Source organism: Stomoxys calcitrans, chromosome 3 (assembly GCF_963082655.1).
Source record: "Stomoxys calcitrans chromosome 3, idStoCalc2.1, whole genome shotgun sequence".
NCBI lineage: Eukaryota > Metazoa > Arthropoda > Insecta > Diptera > Muscidae > Stomoxys > Stomoxys calcitrans.
In genome coordinates, this window is record NC_081554.1 from 80,651,327 (window position 1) to 80,666,622 (window position 15,296).

Here is a 15,296-nt window from a genome sequence, read left to right on the forward strand (position 1 = left end):
ATAATAAATGTGGCTTTTATGGTCCCAAAACCTTTAATCGAGAGATCGGTCTTTATGGCAGCTATATCCAAATCTGTACCGATCTGGGCCAAATTGAGGAAGGATATCGAAGGGCCTAACACAACTCACTGTCCCAAATTTCAGCAAAATCGGATAATTTCATGCATTCTTAAATACTGTGCAGAGAATTTTGCTCTTCCTCTCTCTATAATGTTCAATAAGTCCCTGGATACTGGCTATTTACCACCAATATGGAAAGAATCGTTTATTGTACCTTTATTCAAATCGGGTAGTAGAATTGATGCATCGAACTATAGAGGAATCGCTAAACTGAATACAATTCCTAAATTATTTGAAAAAATTGTGACTGAGATATTATCCTTTCAGGTCTCATCTGTTTTTTGTAAATTTCAGCATGGCTTCCGGAAGCATCGGTCTACAGTGACGAATCTTTTAGAGTTAACTACGATTGTAAATGAAGGATTTAGAAGACGATATCAAACTGACTGTATTTATACAGACTTTAGTAAGGCTTTTGATAAGGTCAATCACGAATTACTGTTGTTGAAGTTGCATCTTATGGGTTTCTCCAATGCGTTATTGAAGTGGATAAGATCATATCTAATGGGCAGAGCTCAGATGGTGAAAGTAGGAAATGCTATTTCTGACAAGATAATTGTGACATCCGGTGTTCCTCAAGGAAGGCATCTTGGACCGGTCTTATTTACATTGTTTATAAATGACCTGCCCAGCGTGATACATCGATCAAAGGTTCTAATGTATGCAGATGATGTTAAAATTTTCTACTCTTTTAATGAGGAAGCAAACCAGTGTATACTGCAATCCGATCTTAATGAGTTTTATAAATGGTGCAATGCTAACTTGCTAGAACTAAACACTTTAAAATGTAAACATATGTCTTTCTTTCGGCTGAGAAGAATTGATACGAGTTACTATTTGAATGATTGTATGGTGGAGTATGTGGACTCTATTCATGATTTGGGGATTCTGTTGGACCACAGGTTGGATTTTAGAAAACATATTTCCTTAATTACGAACAAAGCTTATAGAAGTTTGGGATTTATCAAGCGTTGGAGTAAAGAATTTTCAGATCCCTTAGTAACGAAACAATTATATATTTCTTTTGTACGTTCTACTTTGGAATATGGGTCCATTATTTGGGATCCAGCCTATTCCATTCATTCGAATGCGATTGAGTCAGTTCAGAAACAATTTCTTTTATTTTGCCTTAAGGGGCGTGGCTGGGACCCTCGGGCTCTACCATCGTACGAATACAGATTAAACTTAATAAAATTACCAACATTAAAAAGCCGACGAATAATGCTGAATGTTACTTTCCTTATCAATATAATGCAAGGCAAAATAATCTCCGATTTTATTTTGAATAGAATTTACATAAATGTTCCCTTAAGGCCATCCCGAAACTATCAGCTATTTCAAATAAATTATTTCACATCAAACTATGCAAACAACGACCCTTTACGCCGCCTCTTTGTTGAATTTAATAAATTTTATAGCCTCATCGATCTCTCTGAAAAACGTGATTCTGTTAAAAGAAAATTAATACTTCACTTAAACACATAGTTTTATTTATTTTGAATCTAAAATATGTATATATTCGTAAATATTTAGCATATAATTTAGTCTGTAAGGATTATAATCTATAGACTTAAGAATAAAAAAATAAAAAAAAAAAAAAAAAAAAAAAATAAATGTGGCTTTTATGGGCCTAAGACCCTAAATAGGCCAAACCGATCGGGGGCTATATAAAGATATAGTCCGAAATAGCTCATCTTCGAACTTAACCTGCTTATGGACCAAAAAAGAATCTGTGCAAAGTTTTAGCTCAATATCTCTATTTTTAAAGACTGTAGCTTGATTTCAACAGGCAGATGGACAGACGGACGGACATGTCTAGATCGTCTTAGATTTTTATGCTGATCAAGAATATATATAAAAGGGTCGGAAATGGATATTTCGATGTATTGCAAACGGAATGACAAAATGAATATACCCCCATTCTTCGGTGGAGGGTATGAAAATTGTCAATGAAACTATTAATTTTCTTAACCAATTAAACTCAATACCAAACTTTGGTAGTTTTGCCCTGCTTAGTGTATGGCTAACTTCCTTCCCGATTGCCTTTAAAAACTTTTAAAAATATTTCACAAATCGCATTGCTTTTTCGTTTCCTTTGTTTTTTTTTGGCTAGGTGTAACAATTGGAGTTTCCACGCAAATATTTCCCAAATTGCGTACAAACATTGATAAAGAAATGATGATGCCCTGCCTCCTTATATCTCCCCGACGCAATCATTGAGCAGCCAAACTTTGGATGGGCCATAAACATGCAATAAACAAAGCTCAAGGGCTCACTGGGGAAACATCAGCATGGTCGAGGCAAACAAAGTGAACGCAACTACAACGACTACTCTAAAGCATAGAGGCGATAGCATATCATGGATATTCGGCTGCCACAACGAAGCAATAAAGGAAACGGAAATGAAGAGCGATGAAATGAAATACAGAAACGCAACTTTAAGTTTTCCTTTAGGCATCATCTAGGGTAGTCGCAGTTGTTGTTGTGTTTGAGCGCTGTGTCTCGACGGCGAAAAGGACTTTCAGCTGTTTCTTGTTTTTTTTTTTTTTGTTTCGTTTGAGGAGCTTTACCACGAGCTAGGAAAAAAATATAAATAACAATGAAACGAAAGAAAAAGTTTCACTGATGACGAAAGCGCTGATGGCAATGATGACGTAGAAATAGATTATGGAAGCGCTGTTGAAGGACAACATGTTGGTCTAGTACCGCACAGTGAGTCAAAATGAATGGCAGGAGAAATAACAGTAAGAATGCGTGTATCAGACTTTTGGACGATTTGGGAAGTATAAACTGATAAGAATCGCTAGATCGAGGTGATAAAAGAAGGTGTTCCAATCAGAATGAGGTAAATTTAATAGAACATTAGAGCCAATGCTCCAACAGTTGTTATCGTGATGCAATGCTTGTCATGTCCGCCTCTGAAACCCTGATCCGGGTTCTTACTACAAACTAAATTTCCCATGAAGATTCCATTAAGGAACGGGGGATACTTCACTCATATCAATGAGTGCGATCTGATTGAAGTTTACGCTCAATGATAAGGGTCCTCCGTTTATGCCGAGTCCAAGCGGAGTGCCGCATAACGACATCAATTGGTAGAGAAGTTTTAACATGGGGGGATACCTCACAAATGTAACCAGCAATAGCAAGGGGGTAACCAACGCTAAAAATTTTTCTGATGCGGGATTTAAGCCCAGGCATTTGGCGTCAAGTAATCCTCTGTGCCACTATGGCCTCCGGGTTCTAAGGAAGAATATAGAAAACAAGAAACTTTTCAGCAGACCGCAGCCAAGGGGTTCAAACGGACTTCCTGTATGCTTTGCTCCCGATGTCTCTCCATAGCTCTGCGGCTTACCGATTCCTAGTAACACAATGACGTAGTGTAAATGTAACTCAAGGATAATGTTTTGTTGCAAGAGCATTGAACATCCTACGCTATAAAGTTTCCATTATTTGTCAATTTTGAGCTAGAACCGAAAATACTTAACTGTACTCCCCAAAAATCACAAAGTCCAATTTGGATGTCATGTCAAAGGATTATCGTTAACCGATCGCCAAAATAGTGCTTATTTTGCTTATTGGGATCAAAAGCAAAATACATGGGACAGACAGTCTTATTAATATTTTTGGTCGCCGTAAGAATCCAAGACGATCTTAACATGTTCATCCGTCTGTCTACGGAAAGCACGCTACAGTCTTAGAAAATGAACATATTGAGCTCAAATTATTTCTATGTCCATAGGCAGGTTAAGTAAAACTATGACTTTATTGGACTATATCCTGATATTGCCCCCATATAGGCCGATCTCCCGATTTAGCGCCTTAGGCTCGTAAAAGCTCTATTTATTACCCGAATTGGAATTTGTCACAATGATTTGTGTTGAGATTCCCGACATCCATGCCGTTTATGGCCCAAATTGGACTATATGTTAATATAGTCCCCATGTGGACCGATCTTCTGACTTAAGGTCTTAGGCCCATAAAATCTGAATTTGTCACCTGATTATGCTGAAATGTAGACAATAATTTGTATTAAAATCCCTGATATCCGGGCCGGATATGGTCCAAATCGGTATTTGTCTTAATGTAGACCCTATTAACATCGATCTACCGATTTCAGTTCTCAGGACCATCAAAGCCGCATTTTACTGAAATTAAACACAGTGAGCTATGTTAGTTGGCCCCATAAGCATCGATCTCCCAATAGAAGGCCTTTCACCTATTCCTAGTGAATTTTACCCGATTTTGCTGAAATTAAGTACATTGTGCTATGTTAAACCCCTAAATATGCTCCCCGAATATGATGCTAATCGGATGACATATGGATATAGCTGATTGGATCACACATGGATGTATATATATAGATCTTCCATAAAGTAAACTTCCAGCAGCAGCTATATCGACATTTGGTCCGAATTGAACCCAACTTGCCACAAATCACTCTTCAAAATTTCAATAAAATCGGGTAATACAGGGGTCTACCCGATTTGTTTAAAATTTGGCCAGTGATTTGTGGCAAGTTGGGTCCGATTCGTACCAAATGTCGATGTAGCTGTTGCAGGTTCATTTTCCGCTATTGAAAGTGGAGATAGCGATCCTTGTCAAGCTCAAAAGGCCTTTCCGGTCCATAAGACCGATCGCTGCGGAAAGATTATGGCCAATGGCCATTTAAAGGCGCCGATAACTTTCCTTCTCATATTCAGTATCACATACACGGAGTCGGTGCCGTCCGGATTTTCATGCTCATAGTCATCTCGTACCGGATTTTGACGAAATTGAGAATATGTACCCGAGGTGGTAGGCACCCAATGTTCGGCCCGGCATATATGGATATAGCTGCCATATATATCGATGAATATAGCTGCCACACATATCGATTTCTCGATTTACGACATTGGACCCATAAAAGATCCCTTTATTACCCGACTTTGTTGAAATTTTCAAGAGTGATTTGTGGCAAGTTGGGTCCTTTTTGGATCAAACATCGATATGGCTGCTGCAGGTTCATTTTCCGCAATTGAATGTGCAGAAAGCGATCCTCGTCAAGCTTAAAAGCCCGTTCCGGTCGGACCGATCGCCGCGGGAAGATTATGACCAGTAGTCATTTAAAAGCGCCAATAATTTGCCTTCTCATATTCAGTATCACATGATCTTAGTCTTTAAGCTGGTGCTGCCCGGATTTTCATGCTCACAGTCATCCCGTACGTGATTTTGACGAAATTGGGTTTATATATAACCGAGGTGGTAGGTATCTAATGTTCGGCCCGGCCGACCTTAATGCTTCTTTACTTATTTTGATGTTATGCTGTTGCTTTTATTTGGTTGGGCTGTAGCCCCCCCTATGTGTACAGCACCTTTGTACTTTACGCACAAATTTTATGCAAAATCAGCTAAAAATTTAAACTTGTTGGGGCCGTAGAAAGTGGGCAGATCGGCTTATATGGGAGCTTTATCAATATCAATGTCAACACGATCAAGAATATATACAGACTCCATCCAATGGTGGTGAGTTTAAAAAGACAGGATGGCCGTGAGCATACGCAAGATGGGGGAAGAATATTCGCATACCAGGCATAACAGATCAAATCATACAAATTTGCAGTTTATAGGAATGTGTAGCACAAACGACTCAAGGATGATAAAAGCGGCGATATGCAAATCCTGAAAGTTGTTTTGTTAACCGATGTTGCCGAAATTTGTGACAGAGAGTTAAGTCAAGCCCCTCCACATATAATTTGGTCTAGATCGATCAAGATTTGCATATGGCTGCCATATAGACCGATATCTCGATTTAAAGTCTTGGCCCCATATAAAGCACATTTATAATCCGATATCACTGGAATTTGAAACAGTGACTTATTAGGCTGTTAGGCTTTTCGACATCCGTGTCGTTTATGGTTCAGATCGGTTTATTTTTGGAAATACTAAAAAGACCAATATTTTGCTATACACAGTTGAACAATGACTTGTACTTATTTGTATTTGGTCCAAATCGGAACAAATTTCGATATAACTGCAATGGGACATAAGGTATGCAATTTTCACCGGGTTTCGATGAAAGGTGATTTACATATATACCCGAGGTGTTGGGTATCCAAAGTTTGGCCCGGCCGAACTTAACGCCTTTTCACTTGTTTTTTTTTTTTTTTTTGGAATTTTACTGAAAGCTATCCTTAATTTCCTCCAACTTATCAGTCATCTAGTTCATCTATTCAAATAAATTCTCATATTTCTCTTTAAGTCACTGTTCATTTCCTAAGGCTTTTGTAAAGAAAATGCCAACATTCAACCCAAGTACTTTGAAAGTACTGTATGATGGTAATTTTTCCCTTGGCTGTCGATGTCACCATCGGAAAAATGAGATTTGATTTGAAATGTATTATAGCTTCCGTTGCGATGCTTAAAGAAAATAAGGGCCTTGTTGGGAAATTGCAAATAAATCCACATGTTTATTATATCGATCTCATAGCGTTCATTTTGGAAATAGACCCGCCGCACAAGCACATACACACACATACACTTGTTATCAATGGAACACATTTCAATAACTATGGAATTTATTTAGCAGATATTCAAAAGCAATATCTTGTCCTCAACTATTTGTCACCATCGATGGCCCAAAGTTATGGTGATGACTAAGGCGAACACCACCGCATAGCCGTGGGTGGAAATCTTGCCATGAAGGAAAGAGGAAATAGGCATTACTCTGCACAAATGGAAAAAAAGAAAAGAAAACCTAAACAGAATGCTTTGTCTGGTCATCAGCTGGTCGAAGGAAGAGAACAAATAAAATGAAATTCTCTTAACACTAAAGCGCCTTTATCTGTCATTTGTATAAACTGAATATATGCTCATCAATTGAAGCAAAAGAAAAGCGAACAATTTTCATGTTCAGCCTTCAATCTGCTAACATAAACCATAGCTCATGTATAAACATCAAATTTTGGAAGAAGATTAAATTGGATTTGTATTCGTAAATTGTTATGGAAATTTGAAAATGTACTCGCTCTTGTATTAACAGTTGAGTGCTGGAATGGTTGTTTAGGACACTGTGTCGCATACGTAATATTGGCAATGCTTTGTGCATAAAGTAGCCGCCACCATGAACCCTGATCAGAGCTATGCTATATTTAGAGCTTTTACATAGCTCCATCTTATATACGGATATATTAGAGTTGAATGAGAATTTTGTGTATGTTCGATATAACACTGCATAATGTGATAACAAATAGAGCATCTTTGAAAATAATTATTAAATAAATACAATTAAATAAAGCTGGGCAAGCCGACGTTTTGGCTAAGTCTTCGAAACAAAAATTTGCTTATCATTGAAATGTTTTTATACCCACCACCGAAGGATGGGGGTATATTCATTTTGTCATTCCGTTTGCAACACATCGAAATATCCATTTCCGACCCTATAAAGTGTTTATATTCTTGATCAGCGTAAAAATCTAAGACGATCTGGACATGCCAGTCCGTCTGTCTGCTGAAATCACGCTACAGTTTTTTAAAAAAAAAATATTGAGCTGAAAATTTGCACAGATTCTTTTTTTGTCCATAAGCAGGTTAAGTTCGAAGATCGGCTATAGCCCACATATAGACCGATCCACCGATTTAGGGTCTTAGTCCCATAAAAGCCACATTTATTATCCGATTTTGCTGAAATTTGGGACAATGTCCGTCTGTCTGTCTGTTGAACTCACTCTACAGTCTTTAAAAAAAGAAATATTGAGCTGAAACTTTGCACAGTTTCTTTTTTTGTCGATAAGCAGGTTAAGTTCGAAGATGGGCTACATCGGCTATAGCCCCCATATAGACCGATCCGCCGATTTAGGGTCTTAGGCCCATAAAAGCCACATTTATTATCCGATTTTGCTGAAATTTGGGACAGTGTATTGTGTTATGCCTTTCAATATTCATGCTAACCTCTGCGCCACCACGGTGGCCAAAAACAACTAAAGAAATGTAAAAACAAGTACAAAAAGTAAAAGAGTGCTGAGTTTGATTAGGCCGTACCTTAAATACCCTCCACCATGAATAGCACTTGTCAAGTTCTCTCGTCGATATCTCTATATTAATGGATAATAATTGCTATGCTATTTGAGCTATACCAAGTTATGAACCGATTGAGGCCAAACTTGGTATGGCTGTTCATTGTGCAAAATATTGGCCAAATCGGATAAGAATTGTGTGGTTTATATGGGAGCTTTATCAGGTCGTGAACCGATAAAGACCATACTTGGCACAATTGTTGGACGTTAAAACTAACCACTTCATGGAAATATTCAGCCAGATCGGTTAATAATTGCGCCCTCTAGCTGCTCAAGAAGACAAGATCCGGTATCAGTTTATATAGGATCTATGGCTTATAATGAACCCGTTTAGGCCATACTTGGCATAGTTGTTGATGGTCGATCCAAAATACTTACAAAATTTCAGCCAAATCCGATAATAATTGCGTCCACTAGCGGTTCAAGAAGTGAAGATCCGAAACCGGTTTATAGGATGAGAACTGCGCCCTTTAGAGACTCAAGTAGTCAAGATCTAGGATAGGAGCCACATAAAAATCAAAACATAGACCGATTTAGCTCATTTACAATCCTAACTGACTCACATTAATAGGAAGGACTCATGCAAAATTTCAAGCGCCTACCGTTATTCCTACGAAATTTAGCATGCTTTCGACAGACGGCAGATAGGTCTAAATCGACTTGGAATGTCAAGACGATCCAGAATATATATACACTTCGTAGGGTCTCAGATCAATATTTCGATGTGTTACAAACGATGACTGCGAAAGACTTTCCTAACCCGTTACAGTAAGCTCTTGCAATTAGAATTCCGCTAGTCTGGAAGAGTGCTTTGATTCGTTGGCTTATATGAATGGTCACTTGAGTGGCATTTTTAGGCAATTTACGTAATAGAAGATCAGAAATCGGCAGATCGTTCTATAAGCCGAAAAACATGATCGTACGATCATGTTTTTCGGCTTAGAGACGAAGCATAATAAAATTGGTAACAATTGGTTCAGATTTAGATATAGGTCCCATATAGATGTTCGTCCGATTTTTAGGAATAATGCAATAAAATGGTCATTTGTTAACCGATTCTCTCGAAATTTGGCAGGAAGGATTGTTTTATGGCTCTCGACATTACTGGTGAATTTCATAGAAATCGGTTGAGATTTAGATATAGCTCTCATATATTTATATATCTCGTCCAATTTTCCCTTCTAGAGACACTGCAAGCTCATTTACTGATCAATCTACACAAAACTTTGCATAACTCTTTCTCCGACGACCTTCACAATATCTGTGAAGTTTGCTTGAAATCGGTTCTGATTTAGATATTGCTCCCAACTGCAAGCGCATTTATAGAACAATCTTGCCAAAATTTTGCACAACGCTTTCCTCAACGACTACCACAATATCTTAGAAGGTTGCTCGAAATCGGTTCAGATTTAGATATAGCGTCCTTACATATGTTCGTCAGATTTTGGGTAATTTGCAATAATGTAATTTTTTAGCCGTAGTTATTACAGTTTGAACATATTTGCTCTAAATTTGATACGGGTTGTTTAACAACCCACCTGTAAACATCCGCCGAGGTCCATCAAAATTGATTATGAATTGGATATAGCTCACACATTGTACTTATAAGGTAGGTGTAGGGTATTATACAGTCGGCACCACCCGACTTTTGCCCTACTGGTTTATTATAACTGCACTTCTATATCCATAGTTATATCTAAATAGGGGCTAATCTCGATCATATTTGACTCAGGTCCCGAGAACACATATACAAGTAAGAGTTTCAGCGAAATCAGGCAAGAAATCCGCGTTTTATGGGATCACGATTAGAAGATCGACCTTTATGACAACTATGTCTGTATAGACTGATCTGATTCATATTTAGGTCGGATGTTGGGAGGATTAAAACAACCCACTGTTTAAAATATCTACGAAATGGGGTAATAAATAAAGCCTTCATGGGCTTAAGACCTTATACCCGAAGATCGGTATATATGGCAGCTATATCTAAATATGGCACGATCTGGACCATATTAAGTTCTTATCTAGAATGGCATAGTGTTACTGGCAGTTTGAAGTTTTTTTTTTTTCGAAATCGAGTAATAAATAAATTTGTTAACGGCTTAAGACCCCATTCTGTTCGGACTTTGGGTAGAGTAGCGCAAATCACTGTTTCAAATATGGCTGCCATATCCAAATATTATACGTGGCCCGTTCATTAACTTAATCTTCGTATGGAAATACGTATCGGTGTCAAATTTCGCTCAATTTCTCAATTTTTGAAGGTTGCACATGATTACAACAGGCGAACGGACAAACAGAAGAATAGACATACTGTTTAGGATCGGTAATGGATAATTCGATGTGTTACAAACGAATAACAACAAGTAAAATCGTGAAAAGTTCGTCCCTCCACTATGGATCGCATTTGTCAAATTCTTTGAATGACTTTCTCAATATTTATATGAGCAACATCAAATTATTGACCGATATGGCTGTTAGAAGTCATAGAAAAATACCACTTCCAAATTTTCAAGCAAATCGAGTAAAAATTGCGCCCACCAGTGGCCCAGTGTCAACTTGAGACATCGGTTTATATTGCAGCTATATCAGTTTATGAACCGATTTGAACCGTATTTAGCACAGTTATTGGCAGTGATACCAAATGACCATGTGCAAAATTTCAGCCAAATCAGATAAGAATTGCACCTTCTAGAAGCTCGAGAAGTCAAGATCCAAAATAGGTTTATATGGCAGCTATATAAGGTTATGCACCGATTTCAACCATACTTAGAACAGTTGTTGGAAGTGATACCAAAACACCACGAGCAAAATTTCAGTCAAATCAGACGAGAATTGCGCCCTCTATCAAGAAGCCAAGATGCAAGATCAGTTTATATGGCAGCTATATCAAAACATGGACCGATTTGACCCATTTATAATCCCAACCGACCTACGTTATTAAAAAGTATTTGTGCTTAATTTTTAGCGTCTAGCCTTACTCATTCGAAAGTAATCGTGCTTTCGAGAGACGGACGGACGGCCATGGCTAGATCGACTTAAAATGTCATGACAATCACAATTTCGAAGTGTTACAAACGGAATGAAGAAATGGGTATACGCCCATCCTGTGGTTTAGGGTATACAAATACGAGTATATAGTGGTGGCTATTAAGCGATGAGATTCATTACGCTCACATTTTAGAGAAACTTGGAAATGTCAGCTACTCATCTCTTGTTTCACCCATTGCTCCCAAATGCCCCAAATTACCACAGTGGTAGTGTAGGGTACCACAATTCAAACACTTCATAAAACTCTTTACAAATAAACCAAATCAAGAGCTTTGCTACATTAATTCATTGCATTTTCTAAAAATAAAAATGAATACCAAGTAAATTTGACTTGCAATAACTTGAAAAACTTTTTTCTTCATTACCTTTTGACAGAGTGTTGTAAATTCCATTTGACCTACTTTAGCATGGCATAGTTACGAGGAATATTTTTGAATTTTCCCTTCCCACCAGAAAGCCACCAGAGAGCAGGTGTACTCTTAAGGGGATAAAGCAAATCAAAAACCATAATGAGATGTCTTCAGTGATTATCGCAAATACTGCGGTGTCATCGTTATTTCCTGCTAAAATTCCTTCTTTATGCGTTCTTAATGAACCATTCCACTGAAATTGCCTGCGAACACAAAGGGAATGTAATTGAGGTATACACAATGCCCTACATTTTTATGCACACACAAAGGAGAAGAACTTCAACATCACTCCGCTCGGGGCCAACTGCATCGCAAAAGGACAATGAACGCAAACCGCAAGGATTTTAGTCACACTTGCACACACACACACACACTCACACTCACACAAACTCAACAAAAAAAAAATACTCACAACTATGAACTGAAATGCCATTGACAAAGCACAACGAACAAAGTTTGATGTAATAGGAATACCAAAAAACTAATACAACATTGAACGGCAAGCCTTTGGTACACTAGAAAAAAAAAACAAGATTTAGAGAATTGGAATTGACAGAAAAATTTTATTTGCTATTGCAGAACGGAAATAGTTTTAGTTCAATTGATAAAACTGATTTTTTGACAGGCTTTAGAGTATGAGCATCTTAACGGACAGTAAACAGGCCATAAGAGCAATAACAACCAGCACGGTAAGATCGCGAACAGAATGTAAGAAGAAGATTAACGCATTCTCTGGGATGGCAGGATCAGCATTGTTTGGGTGCCTGACCTTAGCGGAGTTACTGGGAATGAGAAAACAGACGATTTGACAGTGAAGGCCAGAGAACTGCCGTCAATAAACTTGCTTAACTCGAAGCCTTTCGAATCGACGCAGTCGAGTTAAGGGTGTGGGCAACGAAACGGTCGGTAGCACGGCGAAAATCCTATGGGGAGACCCGGATCGTGAGAGGACGAGGCTTTTACTGAAAGGAAGTAAGAAGGTGGTCAGTATAGCTATTGGTAGCATAACGGGACACATAGGCCTACGAGCTCACTTATGCAAAATCGGTGTGGCAAGTGATAGCATGTGTAGGGCATGCGGGGAAGATGATGAGACGTTGGAGCATTTCCTTTGTCATTGCCCGGCTTTCGCGTCTAACAGATACCGGCACTTAGGTGGGGACACAATACCGGACATGAACCTACTTAGGGGAGTAGTATGAAAAACAATTAAGGATTTTGTAAGTAGCACGGGCTTAGATTTTCTTTTTCGGGGTTACTTTTAATATTTACAGCGCACAACAAGCCGATTACTGGCTTAGGTTTATGTCCATTGTGGCATGGGGCTTATTTATATCAGTACCCTTTTTATACCCACCACCGAAGGATGGGGGTATATTCATTTTGCCATTCCGTTTGCAATACTTCGAAATATCCATTTCCGACCCCATAAAGTATATATATTCTTGATCAGCGTAAAAATCTAAGACGATCTAGACATGTTCGTCCGTCTGTCCGTCTGTCTGTTGAAATCACGCTACAATCTTTAAAAATGTAGATATTGAGCTGAAACTTTGCACAGATTCTTTTTTTGTCCATAAGAAGGTTAAGTTCGGATATGAGCTATATCGGACTATATCTTGATATAGCCCCCATATGAACCGATCCGCCGATTAAGTGTTTTAGCCCCTTAAAAGCCACATTTATTATCCGATTTTGCTGAAATTTGGGACACTGAGTTACGTTAGGCCCTTCGACATCTTACGTCAATTTGGCCCAGATCGGTCTTGATTTGGATATAGCTGCCATATAGACCGATGCTCCGATTGAGAGTCTTAGACCCATAAAATCCACTTTTATTATCCGATTTTGCTGAAATTTGGGACAATGAGTTGTCTTAGGGCTTTCGACATCCTTCGTCAATTTGGCCCAGATCGGTCCAGATTTGGATATAGCTGCTATATGGACCGATCCTCCGATTGAGGGTCTTAGCCCCATAAAAGCCATATTTTTTATCCGATTTTGCTGAATTTTGGGACAGTGAGTTGGGTTAGGCCCCTCGATATCCTTCGTCAATTTGGCCCAGATCGGTCTAGATTTGGATATAGCTGCCATATAGACCGATGCTCCGATTGAGAGTCTTAGGCCCATAAAATCCACTTTTATTATCCGATTTTGCTGAAATTTGGGACAATGAGTTGTCTTAGGGCCTTCGACATCCTTCGTCAATTTGGCCCAGATCGGTCCAGATTTGGATATAGCTGCCATATAGGTCGATCCTCCGATTTAGGGTTTTGGGGTCATAATAGACGCATTTATTGTCCGATTTTGCGGAAATTTGAGGTAGTGAGTTGCGGTAGGCTCTTCGACGTCCTTCGTCAATATGGCCCAGATCGGTCCAGGTTTTGATATAGCTGCCTGTAGACCGATCCCTTTGTTTTTGGTTTTGCGACCATAAAAGGCGCATTTATTTTCCGATTTTGCCGAGATTTGGGACAGTTCGTTGTCTTAAGCTCTTCGACATCCTTCCTTAATTTGGCCCCGATCGGTGCAGATTTAAATATAGCTACTATATAGACCGATCCCCCGAATTAAAGTTTTGGGCCCATAAAAGCGCATTTATTGTTCGATTTCGCCGAGATTTGTGACAGTTCGTTGTGTAAGGCTTTACGACATCCGTGTCGCATATGGTTCTGATCGGTTTATTTTTAGTTACAGGCTCTAAAAAGACCAATATTTTGGTCCAAATCGGAACATGTTTCGATAAAACTGCTATGGGACATAAGGTATACAATTTACACCGGATTTTAATAAAAGGTGGTTTACATAATACCCGAGGTGGTGGGTATCCAAAGTTCGGCCCGGCCGAACTGAACGCCTTTCTACTTGTTCAATCTAATCTAAACTAATCAAACCTAGTATGTTATAGACTCGGGTTGGCAATAAACAATCAATAACAAAATGAGCAAATTAATTTGAAAACAGTACTCTACTACTGTGCCACAGAGCAGAATTAGCATAAAACCAGTAAGGAAAGGCTAAAGTCGGGCGCAGCCGACTATATTATGCCCTACAGCACCGAGTCTAGCTACTTCTTTCAATATATAGAACCTTTGACTAAATCTAGTCAGGGCCTTTTTAATGTAACTGTTAACTGGAGTCGACATGTTTTCATTTCGCTCCTCGAAGAAAAATATTCGTATCTCGGAATAGGTACTGCCTATTACGAAAAATGTTAAAGCCTTTAAGGAGTAATCTAAAAATGGACTCTATCGACCCAACATCTGTGATGGCACTAGAACGTGGCATGTTATCCGACCCTCCTTAAGGTGTGGGTGCCTTGACAGCAGTAGTTGAGAGTAATGCTTCAAGCGCACAACCAGTCGTCAGACTAATTAATGAGCAAGAGACGGATAAACCAGTTCGTCCCCAGCCTTTAAGTAAATTTGGTCTTCTCGATTCAGATTCAGATATCGACAGTGTCAATGAAACAGTCATCGCAGCCGAATTGAGAGATGAGGGCAGCGAAATGACGGCAGTGGAGAGCCAGGGTTTTGTTGAGCTCACAAGATGACCGAGAAAGCAATCCAGTGCACGATAAAGGGGGCAGAGGAGTATGCACCGTCAGCGCAATCGGAAGAAAATTCAGGATGCTGGCAGCAATAGAACTGACATTTCAAGC

General features: G+C 38.9%; 2 protein-coding genes across 2 annotated transcripts in view; one reads left to right on the forward strand and one right to left on the reverse strand.

Annotated features, from left to right (window-relative positions):
* The window catches only part of LOC106085679 (slowpoke-binding protein), a 374,280-nt gene that overhangs the window by 331,708 nt on the left and 27,276 nt on the right, over window positions 1-15,296 (reverse strand). The gene's annotated exons all lie outside the window — the stretch shown is intronic.
* LOC106093852 (adult cuticle protein 1) overlaps window positions 2,603-15,296 on the forward strand; it is a 405,361-nt gene continuing 392,667 nt past the window's right edge. The window contains exon 1 of the mRNA XM_059364534.1: window positions 2,603-2,613. The gene's annotated coding sequence lies outside the window, so the exon portion shown is untranslated. The remainder of the gene's footprint in view (window positions 2,614-15,296) is intronic.